This window comes from Ovis aries, chromosome 3 (assembly GCF_016772045.2).
Source record: "Ovis aries strain OAR_USU_Benz2616 breed Rambouillet chromosome 3, ARS-UI_Ramb_v3.0, whole genome shotgun sequence".
NCBI lineage: Eukaryota > Metazoa > Chordata > Mammalia > Artiodactyla > Bovidae > Ovis > Ovis aries.
This window is the reverse complement of record NC_056056.1, coordinates 194,530,415-194,548,459: the sequence shown is the minus strand read 5'-3', so window position 1 is coordinate 194,548,459 and position 18,045 is coordinate 194,530,415. Positions and strand designations below refer to the sequence as shown.

Genomic DNA, 18,045 nt, shown 5'->3' with positions numbered 1-18,045 from the left:
TTTCTAAATTCTTTTTAGCATTCTTTGATCTACTGTTGTTTAAAAGGGTGTTGCAAATTTTCATGTATTTGTGAATTCTCCAGTTTTTACCGTGCTATTGATTTTTAGTTTCATTCCATTGTGGATAGAAAAGATACTTGGGATGAGATCAATCTTCCTAGATTTGTTAAAATTTATTTTGTGGTGAAACATGCAAAGATATGTGTACACTTGAAAACAATATGTATTTTGCTAGTGTTGGGTGGGATGTTTTGTGTGTATCTTTTAGGTCAATTTGGTCTATAATGTTCTTCAAGTTATCCATTGCTTTATTATTTCTATTTACTATTTAAAATGAGGTATTCAAATTTCTACTATTATTGTATTACTGTTTATTTCTCCATTCAGTGTTTATATATTTAGGTACTCTGATGTTGGGGATAGAAAGATAGAGATATTTATTAAATCTTCCTGGTCAATTGACTCTTTCATTTTTAATATTAATGTCTTCTTTTGTCTCTTGTGACATTTTCACTTAAAATCTATTTTGTCTGAAGTAAGTACAGCCACTTTTGGTTACCTACTTCGTGGAAAATCTTTTCCTGTCACTTCACTTTCAGTCTTTGTGTGTCTTTAGTTCTAAAGGGAGAAACTGAGAGTCTTATACATAGGGAATAGTTGAGTCTTGCTTCTTTTTAATTTTTAGTTTCTTAATTGAAGTGTAGCTGACTCACAATATTATATTAGTTTCAGGTGTATAGCATAGAAACTCAGTATTTTGACAGACTATACTACACTAGAACTTACTACAAGATAATGGATATAATTCCCTGTACTATATCTTATATCCTTGAAAGTGAAAGTGTTTAGTTACTCAGTCATGTCTGACTCTTTGCAATCCCATGGACTGTAGCCCAGCAGGCTCCTCTGTCCATGGAATTCTCCAGGCAAGAATACTGGAGTGGGTTGCCATTCCCTTCTCCAGGGGATCTTCCTGACCCAGGGATCGAAACCAGGTCTCCTACATTGCAGGCAAATTCTTTATCATCTGAGCCATCAGGGAAGACTTAGTGCTTATCTATTTTAGCAGTTGGTATCTCCTAATTTCATACCCCTAATTGTGTCCTTCCTCTTCTCCCCTTCACCATTGGAAACCACTAGTTCTTTTTCTATATCTGTGTCTTTTTCTGTTTTGCTATACAGAAAAAGCCTTTGTTTGTATTAATTTTTAGATCCCACATGTAAGTGATATCATACAATATTTGTTTTTATCAAATCATATTTCTAGGTCCATTCACATCACTATAAATGGGAGATTTTTGATTTTCATTCTTTTTTATAGTTGAGTAATAGTCCTACTATAAACATTGGGGTGCATATATCTTTTTTAATTAGTGTCTTTGATTTTTCTAGATATATACTCAGGAGTGGAATTGCTGGATCATATATTAGTTCTATTTTTAGTTTTTTTTAGGAACCTCCATACTGTAAGTGTCTGCACCAATTTATATTCCCATCAACAGCGTACAAGTGCTCTCTTTTCTCTACGTCATCACCAACACTTATTATTTATAATTGTTTTGATGATAGCCATTCTGACAACTGTGAGGTTATATCTTATACTTGTTTGATGTGCATTTATCTGTTAGTGATGATGAGTATCTGCTCATGTGTCTGTTGGCCATTTGTATGTCTTCTTTGGACAATGTCTATTCAGATCTTCTGCCAATTATTTAACTATTATTTTTTTAATATTGAGTTGTATGGGCTATTTACGTATTTTGGGTATTAACACCTTGCCAGTCATATTATTTTCAAATCCTATAGACTACCTTTTCTTTTTATCCATGGTTTCTTTTGATGTGCAAAGACTTTTAGATTTAATTAGATCGTGTTTGTTTATTTTTGCTTGAATTTTTTTAGCTTAGGAGACAGATCCAGAAAAATTATTGTTGCAATTTATGTTAAACAGTGTTCTGCCTATGTTCTCTGCTAGATGTCTTATGGTTTCAGGTCTTTATTCACCTCTTTATTCCTTATTGAGTTGTGTGTATATATATCTATATATCCATATTGAGTTTTATATATATATATATATATATATATATATATACATACACACACACACACACACATACATTCAATGTGAGGAAATGTACTCATTTCATTGTCTTACATGTAACTGTACATTTTTTCCAACACCACTTGTTGAGAGATTTGTCTTTTTTCCGCTGTATATTCTTACATCCTTTACTGTAGATTAATTGACCATAGGTATGTAAGGTTTTTCCCTAGGCTCTCTATTCTGTTCTGTTGATGTATATATCTGTTTTTTGTGGTAATACCAGGTTGTTTTGGTTACTATATCTTTGTACAGTTGTCTAAAATCTGAGAGAGTGACACATTCAGCTTTGATCTTTTTCCTCAAGACTGCTTTGGCAAATTAGGGTCTTTTATGGTTCCATATCTATAATTATGACAGTTATAAAGCTGATAACAACAAATTTGATAGCAGAAAAGCTCTACATATTAAATTCTCCAGTTTCATATACTTTACATTACTATTATCACATTTTACATCTATATATACTAACTTTTAAAACATTTGTATAATTATTTTTAAATATTATTGTCATTAATCTTTTATGCTAGAATCAAAACTGGTTTGCCCACTATTATAGTAATACAGTATTCTGTTTTTGTCTCTATGTCTACCTTACTAACAAGTTTTCTGCTTTCTTCTGCTATCATGTTGCTGTCTAGTATTCTTTTATTTCAACTTGAAGAACTCCCTTTAGTGTTTCTTATAAGGGAAGTCTGGTGTTGATGATCTCCTTTAGTTTCGGTTTGTCTGGGAGAGTTTTTACCTCTCTTTCATTTGGAAGGTTTCTTTTGCTCAGTATAGTATTCTTGGATGATATGGTTTGATTTTGCTTTTTTCTGAATTCTGTTAATATATCGTTCCATTTCTCCTGACCTATAATGAAAAACTTGCTCTTAGTCTTCTGGGGGTTCCTCTTTCTATGACAAGTTTCTCTCCTCTTGATTCTTGTCTTTCTTTTTATTTTAATTATACTGTGCCTTCAGTTCAGTTCAGTCGCTCAGTCGTGTCCAACTCTTTATGACCCCATGGACTGCAGCACACCAGGCTTCCCTGTCCATCACCAACTCCCAAAGCGTGCTCAAATTCATGTCCATTGAGTCAGTGATGCCATCCAACCATCTCATCCTCTGGAGTACCCTTCTCCTCCTGCCTTCATTCTTTCCCAGCATCAAAGTCTTTTCCAAGGTGTCAGTTTTTCACATCAGGTGGCCAAAGTATTGAAGTTTCAGCTTCAGCATCAATCCTTCCAATGAATATTCAGAACTGATTTCCTTGAGGATGACTGATTGGATCTCCTGGCAGTACAAGGACTCTCAAGAGTCTTCTCCAATACCACAGTTCAAAAGTATCAGTTCTTTGGTGCTCAGCTTTCTTTATAGTCCAATTCTCACATCCATACATGACTACTGGAAAAACCATAGCCTTGACTAGATGGACCTTTGTCAGCAAGGTAATGTCTTGCTTTTTAATATGCTGTATAGCTTTTCTTCCAAGGAGCAAGTGTCTTTTAATTTCATAGCTGCAGTCACCATCTGTAGTGATTTTGGAGCCCAAGAAAGTAAAGTCTGTCTTTGTTTCTATTGTTTCCCCATCTATTTGCCATGAAGTGATGGGACCAGATGCTGTGATCTTAGTTTTCTGAATATTGAGTTTTAAGCCAACTTTTTCACTCTCCTCTTTCACTTTTATCAAGAGGCTCTTTAGTTCTTCTTCACCTTCTGCCATAAGGGTGGTGTCATCTGCATATCTGAGGTTATTGATATTTCTCCTGGCAATATTGATTCCAGCTTATGCTTAATTCAGCCTGGCATTTTTCATGATATACTCTGCATATAAATTAGTCAGGGTAACAATATACAGCCTTGATGTACTCTTTTCCCTATTTGGGACCAGCCTGTTGTTCCATGTCCAGTTCTAACTGTTGCTTCCTTACCTGCATACAGATGTCTCAGGAGGCAGGTAAGGTGGTCTGTATTCCCATCTCTTGAAGAATTTTCCACTGTTTGGTATTATCCACACAGTCAAAGGCTTTGGGGTAGTCAATAAAGCAGAAGTAAATGCTTTTCTGGAACTCTCTAGCTTTTTTGATGATCCAACAGATGTTGGCAATTTGATCTCTGGTTCCTCTGCCTTTTCTAAAACCTGCTTGAACATCTGGAATTTCACAGTTCACATACTGTTGAAGCCTGACTTGGAGAATTTTGAGCATTACTTTGATAGTATGTGAGATGAGTGCAGTTGTGTGGTAGTTTGAGCATTCTTTGGCATTGCCTTTTTTGGGAATGGAATGAAAACTGAGCTTTCCCAGTCCTGTGGCTACCACTGAGTTTTCCAAATTTGCTGGCATATTGAGTGCAGCACTTTCACAGCATCATCTTTTAGGATTTGTAATAGCCTAATTGGAATTCCATCACCTCCACTTGCTTTGTTCATAGTGATTCTTCCTAAGGCCCACTTAACTTCACATTCCAGGATGTCTGTCTCTAGGTGAGTGATCACACCATTGTGGTTATCTGGGTCATGAAGATCTTTTTGCATAGTTCTTCTGTGTATTCTTTCCACCTCTTCTTAATCTCTTAGGTCTATAACATTTATGTCTTTTATTGAGCCCATCTTTGCATGAAGTGTTCCCTTGGTATCTCTAATTTTCTTGAAGTGATCTCTGGTCTTTCCCCTTCTATTGTTTTCCTCTATTTCTTTGTATTAATCACTGAGGAAGGCTTTCTTATCTCTCTTTGCTATTCTTTGGAACCCTGTATTCAAATAAGTATATCTTTTCTTTTCTCCTTTGCCTCTTGCTTCTCTTCTTTTCTCAGCTGTTTGTAAGGCCTCCTCAGGCAACCATTTTGCCTTTTTTGCGTATTTTTTTCCTTGGGGATGATCTTGATCACTGCCTCCTGTATGATGCCATGAACCTCCACCCATAATTTTTCATACAGTGCCTTAGTGTGGCACATTACAGAGATATTCTTAAATTATTTATCACTTTTTCCTCCAAGCATTCATATGTATTTAAATAATTAAGGAAATATCTTATGCCAAAAGAAGTTCAAATTTTCATAAAGCTTTTTAACATTGGTAAGCAGAGCTAAAACAAATCACTTAAGCAACAACCAGTATATTACCAAAAACTCTGGATTATGACAATGAACACATAGAATTTGGCTGAAATTAATCAAATCAAAATGCATGGACAAAAAAGAAATTTACAATGATAAAATCTGTTTAAAAAAAATAGAAAGGAATTAAACACAAGATAGTTTTCCAAAGTGAATTTTAAGGCAATACAATTGCCTAATTAGTACATAATAGAAAAGAGAAGAAATATATCAAATACCAAAAAAATTTAGGAGATTTTTGCAATTATTAAAATTACATAAAGAAAAATTCAATCAAATAGATCAAAATCAAAGACATCAAACACATTAGAAAGACATCAAAATAGTTATTAAAACATAAGCTTAATATTTAATAAAAATTAAATCTTTGGGCTAAGTATTAGATAGTGAAGTGAAAGTCACTCAGTTGTGTCTGACTCTTTGTGACCCCATGGACTATAGTCCACGGAATTCTGCAGGCCAGAATACTGGCCTTTCACTCTGCCAGGGGATCTTCCCAACCCAGGTCTCCCACATTGTGGGCAGATTCTTTACCAGCTGAGCCACAAGGGAAGCCCAAGAATACTGGAGTGGGTAGCCTATCCTTTCTCCAGAAGATCTTCCCAACCCAGAAATCAAACTGGGGTCTCCTGTATTGCAGGCAGATGAGCTATGAGGGAAGCCCAGGTATTAGATAAGCACTTTATAATATTTTTCACTCTATAATATACATGATTCTAACTTGGTTATGATATGCCTTACAGAAGTGGTAGGAATGGCTTTGGGATTTAACACTCTTCTTCTACTAGTGCAAAGAAAATATATATATATATATTTGCAGAGTGTGAATGGAGCAAAGTTTTAAAAACAAGTCATATTAATAAAAAGAAAAAAAGATAAATCTACAATGGCCTTTCAAATTACGTATATTTGGTGCATTTACAAACATTCACAAACACATCCATGAGCTCATGAACATAAGTTCCTTTGAGCCTTACAATGACCCTATAAAATAAATAAGCTAACTATTTTGTATTACCTTTTAATGGATTAAGAAACTGAAGTTCAGTGAACTGTGTAATTTTTTCATCTTTGTTGGGTTAGGAAATTAAAAACAAGACAACTGGATCTAGATCTTCTGATTGCAAAATACATTCTTTTTTCTTTCATCACATGCATACCAGGTAATCCATGAATAATTTTCTATCGTTGCTAAGAAGGAAACAAAGTAGTGGGTAGGGGATATTAGAAGAAAGAAGAGGGAATTATGAGATACAAAGTCCATATACAAAATGAAGTCAGTGCTTAAAAAAAGAGATACAGTATATCAAGAACTTATTTTTTCTGAAACATACCAATAAATTGTATTTCAGTCTTGTTTGGAAGTAGCATATTTAATCAATAATACTTCAGGTCAGTTCAGGTCAGTTCAGTCTCACAGTTGCGTCTGACTCTGTGACCCCATGGATTGCAGCACCCCAGGCTTCCCTGTCCATTACCAACACCTGGAGCTTGCTCAAACTCATGTCCATTGAGCCAGTGATGCCATCCAGTCATCTCATCTTCTGTCATCCCCCCTCCTCCTACCTTCAATCTTTCCGAGCCTCAGGGTCTTTTCTAATGAGTCAGTTCTTTGCATCAAGTGGCCAAAGTAATGGAGCTTCAGCTTCAGCATCTTCATCCTTCAGCATCAAGTGGCCAAAGTAATGGAGCTTCAGCTTCAGCATCCTTCCAATGAATATTCAAGACTGATTTCCTTTAGGATTGACTGGTTTGATCTCCTTGAGGTCCAAGATTCATTTAAAAATTAGACTAAACCTTATGGAAATTGAGATCTAATAAAATGCCATTCACAAAGCATTCTAGCTAGGAATTCTTCTAAGAAATTATACAATTTAAAGATGAGAAGAAAACAATAATTTGTCTCAATAATACAAATAGCACAGTGATTTGAGATTATATGTGTACTCATTTGTTCAGTTGTGTCCGACTCTTCACAACCCTTGGACCGAAGCCCACCAGACTCCTTTGTCCATGGGAATCTCCAGGCAAGAATGCTGGAGCAAGTTGCCATTTCCTCCTCCAGGGGAGTTGCTGACCCAGGGATTAAACCTGCATCTCCTGTTTCTCCCACATTGCAGCCAGATTCTTTTCCCCTGAGCCATTGGGGAAGCCCAATTTTAGATTACAAATATTCTGAAAGTAAGACTAATTGGGTGACGTCAAAATCATGGTAAAGTGAGAGTCTCCCTTTTTCCATCCCCTTAAATCTTCGACCAGTAGAACACCCACAGCCTAGCAAAGCTGACTCTGCACAACACACCAGGATGCCAGAGAATCCATGCATCTGTGCATCCAAAGTTGAGTGGACTGGAATACATAGAAGAGGTGGAACTAGGGGACAGCAGAAGCAGTTCCTATGGTCCCAGACCCCCATTTATGGCTGCTGAGCCAACAGCCTCAGAGAATCTAATTGCATCAGGGGAAGCAGTGCACATAGCTCCAGCCTCTCAAGCACAGCAATGCCCAAATCCATAGGAAATTGGGCAGTAATGGCAATAAGGTCTGTGATGATTTCCTCTAGCCTGGGAGGTGCCTACAACTCTGAGCCACACCTCCCACCCACAATAGGTGCACCCGTGAATCTGGTAACTCTGAACACAGCAGAGGCACTTGTAAACCTACCTTCCAGTCTATGCTTTCCCTCTCTCTGTGGTCCTGCCATTCCAGTGACCCACGTGGTGACACTGACAGCACCAAGGCATCAAGAATCTGAGTCACAGGAAGGTGACAATTTTCTTAAAGTGACGGAGTATGGTGATCTAACTGATAGAGAATCCAAAATAGCTGTCATGAAGAAACTGAATGAGCTACAAGAAAACTCAGAAAGGCAATTCAATAAGCTCAGGAATAAAATTAATGAACAGAAGGGACACCTTACTAAAAAAGAGCAAAATTCTTAACAAAAAAAAAAAGAGAGAGAGGGGTGGGCAGGCAATTCAAAACTCAATAAACAAGATGAAAAATGCATTAGTAAGTACTAAAATAGAGCAGACTATATGAGAGAGAATTAGCAAGCTCAAAGGTGGAAATCTAGAAATGATATAGATAAAAGAGGTGAGATAATTAAGACATAACAAAAGGAGGAAATTCTTTGAGAAATATCTGACTCTTTTATGAAAGGAAATATTAGCATGATGGGTATCCCAGAAGAAGAGAGGGAAAAGGGAACAGAGCTTATTTAAAGAAATAATAGCTGAAAACTCCCCAAACATGGGGCAGAAATTGGAAATGCAATGAAGAATATTCATTCTCTATGAAGCTAAGAGAATACCTAATTACCTCAACACTAAAAGATGTTCTCTAAGACACATTATATTAAAACTATCAAAAGTCAGTGACAAAAAGACTTTTAAGGGCAATTAAGAAAGACTAGATGGTAACCTACAAAGGAAAGAAGGTTTCTTAAATTATAGAAGTTATAGGCCAGGAGAGAGTGAAATGATATTTTCAAAATGAAGAAAGCCTGTCAGCCAAAAATATCCTATCTAGCTAATGATAACTTCTAGAAAGTTATCATTCAGATATGGAGAAATTAAGAGTTTTCAAGACAAACTAGGGTCGAAGGACTTCATCAACACTAGCCCTGCTTTATGAGAAACATTGAAACTCTTTTACGAGAAAGAAAAAGTCTTTTACCAAAAACAAAAAGTCAAAGGTACATAACACTGAATAAGGTAATAAGTAGAGTCTGAAAATTGCAACTACATATCAGAATAGAATTTTAAACACCTCATTATAGAATAAAGGTTAAAGAAAAAAAGTAATACAAATGACCATAGCTCCTTAAATTGGTAACAAACTCACAACATAAAAAGGGATAATTTGAGATAACAGAAACATAAAAGTTGAAAAGATGGGACTTATATAAGCAAATGAAGATAAGGTGCTATCAGCAGAAAAGGATTATGTTATCTATGAGATATTTTATACGAAGCTCACGGTAACCATTAAACATAAATCTAGAGCAGAGACACAAAACATAAAAAAGAGGAAACAGAAAAACCTGATTTAAAAAAAAAAAAAAACCCTACCAAACTAAAATGATTGACAGAAACACAAACAGAAAAAAAATGGAGATATAGACAAATCAGAAAACAAAAGACAAACAGACAGTACTAAGTCCTCATTTATCTATAATCACCTAAAGGTAAATGGGTTGAATTCACCAATGCAACAAAACACAGAGAGGCTTTGTTGTCAGTTGTTTGGTCACTCAACCGTGTCCGACTCTTTGTGACCTCAAGGACTGTGGCATGCCAGGCTTCCCTGTCCTTCACCATCTCCTGGAGCTTCTTCAAACTCATGTCCATTGAGTCAGTGATGCCATCCAATCGTCTCATCCTCTTCCATGCATTCTCCTCCTGCCTTCAATCTTTCCCAGCATCAGGGTCTTTTCTAATGAGTCCACTCTTCGCATCAGATGGCCAAAGTATTAGAGCTTCATCATCAGTCCTTCCAGTGAATATTCAAGATTGATTTCCTTTAGGATTGACTGGTTGGATCTCCTGGCAGTCCAAGGGACTCTCAAGAGTCTTCTCCAACACCACAGTTCAAAAGCATCAATTCTTCGGCGCTCAGCTTTCTTTACAGTCCAACTCTCATGTCCATACATGACTACTGGGAAAATTATAGCTCTGACTAAATGGATCTTTGTCAGCAAAGTAATGTCTCTGCTTTTCAATACGCTGACTAGGTTGGTCATAGCTTTTCTTTCGAGCAGCAAGCGTCTTTTAATTTCATGGCTACAGTCACCATCTGTAGTGATTTTGGATCCCAAGAAAATAGGCTGTCACTGTTTTCATTGTTTCCTCATCTATTTGCCATGAAGTGATGGGACCAGATGCCATGGTCTTAGTTTTTTGAATGTTGAGTTTTAAGCCTGCTTTTTCACTCTCCTCTTTCACTTTCATCAAGAGGCTCTTTAGTTTCTCTTCATTTTCCGCCATAAGGGTGGTGTCATCTGCATATCTGAGGTTATTGATATTTCTCCTGGCAATCTTGATTCCAGCTTGTGCTTCATCCAGCCCGATATTTTACATGATGTATTTTGCATATAAGTTAAATAAGCAGGGTGACAATATACAGCCTTGATTTACTCCTTTCCCTATTTGGAAACAGTCTGTTGTTCCATGTCCAGTTTTAACTGTTGCTTCTTGACCTGCATACAGATTTCTCAGGAGGCAGTAGTCTAAGATAATCTGGATGGATTTAAAAATAAATCCCAACTATATGCTCCTTCCAGGAGACTCATCTCAGCTCTAAAGACAAACATGGGCTTAAAATGAATGGATAAAAGATGATACTTCAAGCAAATAGCAGATAGAAAAAGCAAGTGTAGCCATATACATATCAGACAACATGAATTTCAAGCTAAATAAAATAACAAGACACTAAGATAGGCATTATACAACGATAAAGGAGACAACTCATAAAGGAGACGTAATAGTGATGAATACATATGCACTTACAATAGGAGCAACAAAGTATAAAAGCAATTATAAGAAGACTTAGAATTTGAGGGCAACACAAAAATAATGAGACTTTAACACCCTGCTTACATCGGTGGATTCATCATCCAGACAAAATGCCAACAAAGAAACAGCAGTCTTAAATGGAACATTAGGCCAGGGCATTTGACAGATTTGTTTAGAACGTTCCACCAAAATGAAGCAGGATACACATTCTTATCAAGAGCACATGGAACAGTCTCCAGGATGAACCACATGTTGGGATACAAAACACTAAATTTAAGAAGACTGCAATCATATCAAACATTTTTTTTCCCAATTACAATAGCGTGAAACTATAAACCAAAGCTGGATAAATCACAAATATTGGAGAGTAAACAATATGCTACTGAACAACTTCAATGAATACCTCAAAGCAAAGAAATTCAGACAGATGAAAATAAAAATATACTAAACTTTATGGATGCAACAGAAGCTGTATCAAGAGAGAAGTTTTTAGCAATAGAGGCCTATTTTAACAAATTAGATAGATAGATAGATAGTCTCACATCTAAAGGAACTAGAAAATAAGGAACAAATGAAGCCCAAAGTCAGTAGAAGGAATGAAATAATAAATATCAGAGCTGAAATAAATGAATCGGACTAAGACAATAGAAGAGATCAATGAATCTAAATGCTTGTTTTTTGAAAAGATAAACAAATTGACAAGTCTTTAGCTTAACTCACTATGGAAAAAGGAGGGAAGACATAAACTCAGAACTGAAGAGGAGAAATAATAACAGATACCCCAGAAGTAAAAAGAATTATGAGAGAATGTTATGAACAGCTATTTGCCAACAAGTTGGACAATCTAGAAAAGAAATGGATAAATTCTTAGAATCATACAACCTTCCATGACTGAATTGTGGAGAAATATAAATTGTGAACAGACTGATCATTAGTGAAGAGATTAAAATAGTAATCAAGAAAGTCCCAAAAATAGACATCCAGGAGCAGACAGCTTTAGAAAGCAACTCAAAATGGATCAGAATTAAATGTAAGAACTGAAATCATAAAACTAGAAGAAAAGATAGGCAATGTACTCTTTGGCATTGGTCTTTGCAGTACTTTCTGGATATGTCTTCTCAGACAAGGGAAGCAAAAGCAAAAATAAACAAACAAAAGATCTGCACAGTAAAAGACACCATCATCAAAAAAAAAAAAAGAAAGAAAGAAAGAAAAGAAAAGGCAACCTTCTGAATGAGGGAAGATATTTGCAAAGCATATGTCAGATAAGGGGTTAATATCCAAAATATATGTTAAAACTCACAGACAACAACAACAACACAACCAATCTCATAAAAAAAAAAAATAGGCAGAGGAGCCAAAATGCGTTTTTCCAAAGAAGACGCATGGTGGCCTTTGAAAGGCCATGTATACATATATACAGAAAGGTGCGCTGAAAGATGTTCAACATCATTAATTATTTGGGCAATGCAAATCAAAACCATGAGGAGATATATCACCTTACACCTGTCAGAATCTATATCATTAAGAAAAAAAATAAGCCAAATGAGAGATAACAAGGATGTGATTTAGGATGATAAAGAGATGAAGGAAAAGTGTGTGAGTATATCAGATCCAAGAACTGTTTTGCTTTTCATGTGTGAAATACTTGCATTTCAATTACAATACTGCTACATTTTTAGCTTTACTCCTCTGGTTAAATAACTTTGCATGTCTAAACTTTATTATTCTTATTCTGAAGACAGTAATGTATGACAGGCAAGGATTTTGTGAGCATTATAAATAATACTTGTAGAATACCTGGAACACACACTAGCAAATATTAGCTTCCAGATAATAACATAAATTGTTTTCATGTCCTTCCTGAATTAATTGGAAAAAGAAATATCTAGTGAATGAGGAGAAACTAAGTTTTCTGTAGGGTGTCAGATGCAAACCTTCATCTTTATCTCTGCTATTAGACATTTTTCAAAGGATATATTGACTCTTTACAGTTTCTGTTTAAGAAAATTTGGATGTATACTAATATCTATGTCATAAGAAAGCACAGATTACAAAGAGAGTACATATACATCTATTCAGAAAATGTGGTATAAATTAGCATCTTTATTATGCATATTATTTTGGATAGTGCATTTTTCTCATTTTTATAGCTTCTTTTCAGTTTTTTTTGGTGTGTGAAATGTTCTGCTTCTTTTCCTTCATTCTGAGATACTTTCCTCTACATCAGAGTGCCCAGTTAGATTAGTTGCTTTAAAATTCTTGTCCAGCAATACTAACGTATGTGTTAGTTACTAACATAATCTAAGTGCTGGACTTGGTTCGTTGTTAATTTTCTTGAGAATTGGCTACATTTTCCTGGCTCTCCATGTGTTGGTAGTTTTGGACATTGTTATATTCTTCCAAAGTCTGTTGATATTTTTTGCTTGTGTTACAAGGCAATTAAGTTTGTTGACCTGAAATTGCAATGTCTGTCTCTTAGGAAATAGTTCAAATCTCAGTTCAATTACCTTATCCTTAGCTGACTAGCTTAAATTGTTCAGAGGTCAAATATTTGGAGCGTTTACATATAGAATTTAAGGCCCCCATTCTCTGGATCTCTCCTTTATGAGATTCTCCCCTGAATTTATTTTTCAGATTAGACCAATATTAATTGCAAAAATACAAGCACGTTTTCTGATCCAAGTGCTTTGGCTCCTCTGATGCAAGGGTGTATTTGGATAAAAAATTGAGTTTAAGATAATACAATTCCAATCATATGGGTATACATCTACATTTCTAAAATTTATGTTTATATGCTGGGTCTTCATTGCTGCAGGGGTTTTTCTCTAGTTGCAGTGAGTGGAGGCTACTCTCTAGTTGTGTTCATGGGCTCCTCATTACAGTGGCTTCTCTTGTTGTGTAGCATGGGCTCTGGGGCTCACGGGCTTCAGTAGTTCCTGCGCTTGGGCTCGGTAGTCGTGGCTCCTAAGCTCTAAATCATGAGTTACAGCACACGGACTTAGTTGTTGTAAAGCGTGTAGGATCTTCCTGGATAGAGGATCAAATCTGTGTCTCCTGCATTAGCAGGCAGATTCTTTTACCACTGAGCTACCAGGGAAGCCCCTGCATATACATTTGGATCAGAACATTACACTGATGACCTACAGGCTTTTGTTTAAATTGCAGGCAAAATGTTCATTTCCTCTTGTCTATCCACACTTTAATATATTTCATAGATGTTAAGAAGTATCATAAAAAATATGGAACCCTTCACACACCTGCATGCCATCCTTGCACAGGGACCATACTTATCTTCTCTGTATTGTTCCAAATTTAGCATATGTGCTGCCAAAGCAAACACTCTCCCCTAAATTTTAATCTAAACTCTTTTTTCTCACTCTTCAGGTCAAAAGTACTGGGATGTCTTTTAAAAGAATTTTAACTTGTCTAAATAATGCTAACTGTGGCCTCACCTTAAAGCCTATAAGAAAAAGAAACTAACCTTAGGTGTCTCCTTGTGTCAACTCCTCTCCAGAATCTGACAGCTTTTTTGGCTCTCCCATGTTTTGGGGTGTTTTTTTGTTTTCCCCTAAGACTTTGCAGGATCAGTCCAGTGGGAACTTATTCAGCTACATTGGAGAACTAAATGTTTAAAAATCACCCTCAGCCTGCTGAGGATGCTTAAGAAGAATAACGCAAAAAATAAGATTTGATTCATGGAAATGTAAACAAATCTTGGTTTTATTGAGTTTATTTTCAGACATCTCAATTTTTTGTGAAGAGATGGTTTCATTGTCTTCCCTAAGACTTCTCTTTTTCTCATCCCAAGTACTAGTATTACTACGTAAAATGAAGCAAACTATAAAACAAAATTAGAATACTTATATTCTGTTATTTCCACATTTTATTAGTTCTCCTCTTAAACTTCTCCCAAGCATGTCTATAGCCTTCTGTTCCCCTCTTCCCATCTCTGTTCATCTTTCTTTCTGAAATAAGCTTCCGAACTAATTTATCTGCCATAAATTCATCTTCCTCACGACTACAGAACTAGCCCTCTAAAATTTAATTTCCTTAGGTCACATTTAAAAATGCAGATTGGTCTCCCAGCGGTTGACATATTTCTATCCTTATATTTCACCCACAGATATTCTTTTTGTTTTGCGAATGATCTGTGTTCTTCCACTACTCTGGGCTTTCTGTGAGTTTCTTACTTTGCTTAAAATGTTTATTTCTTTTTCAGTTTCTAAGCTTCTTTTACTCCCTAAAGAATTCTTTCAAACGTTACCACATTTATAGGAACATTGACCTTTGCAGACAGAATTAGCCACTGTCCTGTGTGCTCATAAATTTATACATGGATAGCAATTGCAGTGCTCATTACATTATTATACTGGCATTATTTGTTTATTGGGCGAGGAATACGTTAATTCTTTGGGGGCAATTATTATGTCTTAATTGTTTTTACTTCCCCTCTTACCCTGTGTCTTTTTCCAACTCCAAGGCTTAGTGGAGTTAATTACCATACTGTAGTTTCTCAACAAATGTTTGCTGAGTAAATGAATTGAGGTTCAAATGAGTTTATGTTGTTGATTATGGCTGTACACATGGCAATGTGGAAACGTGGAACCGCCGCTGACCTTAATCCTAGAGCTTTTGCCATAATAAACAAAGGACTGACCTGCCACTTCAGTTCAGTTCAGTCGCTCGGTCGTGTCCAACTCTTTGCAACTCCATGAATTGCAGCACACCAGGCCTCCCTGTCCATCACCAACTCCCGGAGTTCACCCAAACTCATGTCCATCAAGTGGGTGATGCCATCTAGCCATCTCATCCTCTGTCGTCCCCTTCTCCTCCTGCCCCCAATCCCTCCCAGCATCAGAGTCTTTTCCAGTCAGTCAACTCTTCTCATGACGTGGCCAAAGTATTGGAGTTTCAGCTTTAGCATCAGTCCTTCCAAAGAATACCCAGGACTGATCTCCTTTAGAATGGACTAGTTGGATCTCCTTGCAGTCCAAGGGACTCTCAAGATTCATGTGGATGTATGGCAAAACGAATACAATATTGTAAAGTAATTAGCCTCCAATTAAAATAAATAAATTTCTATTTTAAAAAATTTTTAAAAAGAGTCTTCTCCAACACCACAGTTCAAATGCATCAATTTTCAGCGCTCAGCTTTCTTCACAGTCCAACTCTCACATCCATACATGACCAATGGAAAATCCATAGCCTTGACTAGACAGACCTTTGTTGGCAAAGTAATGTCTCTGCTCTTCAATATGCTATCTAGGTTGGCCATAACTTTCCTTCCAAGGAGTAAGAGTCTTTTAATTTCATGGCTGCAATCACCATCTGCAGTGATTTTGGAGCCCCCCAAAATAAAGTCTGACACTGTTTACACTGTTTAGCCATCTATTTCCCATGAAGTGATGGGACCGGATGCCATGATCTTCATTTTCTGAATGTTGAGCTTTAAGTCAACTTTTTCACTCTCCTCTTTCACTTTCATCAAGAGGCTTTTTAGCTCCTCTTCACTTTCTGCCATAAGGGTGGTGTCATCTGCATATCTGAGATTATTGATATTTCTCCCAGCAATCTAGATTCCAGCTTGTGCTTCCTCCAGCCCAGCGTTTCTCATGATGTACTTTGCATATAAGTTAAATAAGCAGGGTGACAATATACAGCCTTGATGTACTCCTTCTCCTATTTGGAACCAGTCTGTTGTTGAATGTCCAGTTCTAACTGTTGCTTCCTGACCTGCATACAGGTTTCTCAAGAGGCAGGTCAGGTGGTCTGGTATTCCCATCTATCTCAGAATTTTCCACACTTAATTGTGATCCACACAGTCAAAGGCTTTGGCATAGTCAATAAAGCAGAAATAGATGTTTTTCTGGAACTCTCTTGCTTTTTCCATGATCCAGCGGATGTTGGCAATTTGATCTCTGATTCCTCTGCTTTTTCTAAAGCCAGCTTGAACATCTGGAAGTTCATGGTTCACATATTGCTGAAGCCTGGCTTTGAGAATTTTGAGCATTACTTTACTAGCATTGAGATGAGTGCAATTGTGCTGTAGTTTGAGCATTCTTTATTTCAGGTAAATGCTGACTTTACCTTTTATCTCAGTACTAGTTGTGTCTTTCTGCCTGTGATATTTTAAAATGTATTTGATAATTGTGAATATTTGTATTTCTGTTCTGAAATCTCTCAATCTTAAATTCTCCATCCTCATGGCATCAGTCTTTTAATATTTTTCATTGAAGAAATTAGTTTTTTATTATTTAATTATTTATGTTCTAAGAATGTCACCATACCATTCTTTCTTTGAACTTCAGCTCCACATTAAGAACATGGCTAAAATGCTCACGGCTAAGGTTATAGTTAGAATAAAAGAAAGCACATTTATAAATCTATCTACAGTAACTCATTCCATATCCTTCTAAAATCCCAGTTTATGAAGAATCCTGTTGTAGCCCTTGTGTTTGCACCTGTTATTATTTTCTTCTTTGTAAAACCAATTTAGAATTATATCATGCAAATTTTGATTTTTATGAATCTCTTGTTTTGAGCTAATCTTCCTTTTAAGATTGAAAATAAGCACATTGCAAAACCTTTTTCAGAACTTTTAGAAAGCTGCTCTTATATAGAACAAGTTTTACTTCTGGTCACACTTATATCTGCTTTAATGAGATAATGTCCTGTTACTTTCTAAAACCCCTTCTCTTTGATTGTACCAATTAGAGCTTTGATGATCAGGACTTAGATAAGAGTTTGCCTCAGTATTTCTTTAATAATCAATAAATCATTTTGTCAGTGTGCTCATTACTGATTCTGCAGCAACTCAAATAGTGCCTGACAAAAAATGTGTTTGGCTAAATGATCAGAGTTCTATTTTTAACTGAATGAATTTACAGCCAAAAGCTGAGTGATGACAGCTCACAGTGATAATAAAATCAGACATTTATCAATGCTTATTACATGCTAAAAATTTTATGTATATTATTTTAATTAATCTTCATAATAATTTTATTGTAATTATCTCCATCTAAAAGCTGAAAATCTAAAATATGAGAGGTTTCACTGCATGTAAACTGTATACCATACAATTTATTCAACAACCAAAAACCATTTATGGAGTACATACTCATAATGTGTCAGGCATCTCAGTTTGATAAAAAGCCTGATAACATTTTTTTTTCTATTTATTAGAGAAGGAAAGGTATAACTTGACTTTCAGTTCAATACAGCACACTGTGAATAATAAGGCTGAAGCCATGCCCCCTCCTCCAATTTTAATAAAAATGTAAAAGATATTAAAAGCAACTTGTGGATGTGCTAGAAAATAAGAAGA

General features: G+C 36.0%; 1 protein-coding gene and 1 non-coding gene across 2 annotated transcripts in view; one reads left to right on the top strand and one right to left on the bottom strand.

Annotated features, from left to right (window-relative positions):
* The window catches only part of LOC101120653 (solute carrier organic anion transporter family member 1B3), a 75,368-nt gene that overhangs the window by 7,680 nt on the left and 49,643 nt on the right, over positions 1-18,045 (top strand). The window lies entirely within an intron of this gene.
* Positions 13,955-14,061, bottom strand: LOC114114165 (U6 spliceosomal RNA). The gene has a single exon (XR_003589004.1). It is a non-coding gene; the product is annotated as a U6 spliceosomal RNA (small nuclear RNA).